This window comes from Mandrillus leucophaeus, unplaced genomic scaffold (genome assembly GCF_000951045.1).
Source record: "Mandrillus leucophaeus isolate KB7577 unplaced genomic scaffold, Mleu.le_1.0 Scaffold973, whole genome shotgun sequence".
NCBI classification, from domain to species: Eukaryota; Metazoa; Chordata; class Mammalia; order Primates; family Cercopithecidae; genus Mandrillus; species Mandrillus leucophaeus.
The window spans coordinates 714,646-714,877 of NW_012110619.1; positions in this window are offsets into that span (position 1 = coordinate 714,646).

A 232-nucleotide genomic window follows, 5' to 3' on the forward strand; every position below is an offset into this window, starting at 1 on the left:
GCAGGGACATGGATGAAGCTGGAAACCATCATTCTCAGCAAACTAACACAGGAACAGAAAACCAAACACTGCATGTTCTCACTCATAAGTAGGAGCTGAACAATGAGAACACATGAACATAGGGAGGGGAACATCACACACTAGGGCCTGTTGGGGGCTGGGGGCTAGGGGAGGGATAGCATTAGGAGAAATAACTAATGTAGATGATGGGTTTATGGGTGCAGCAAACCAC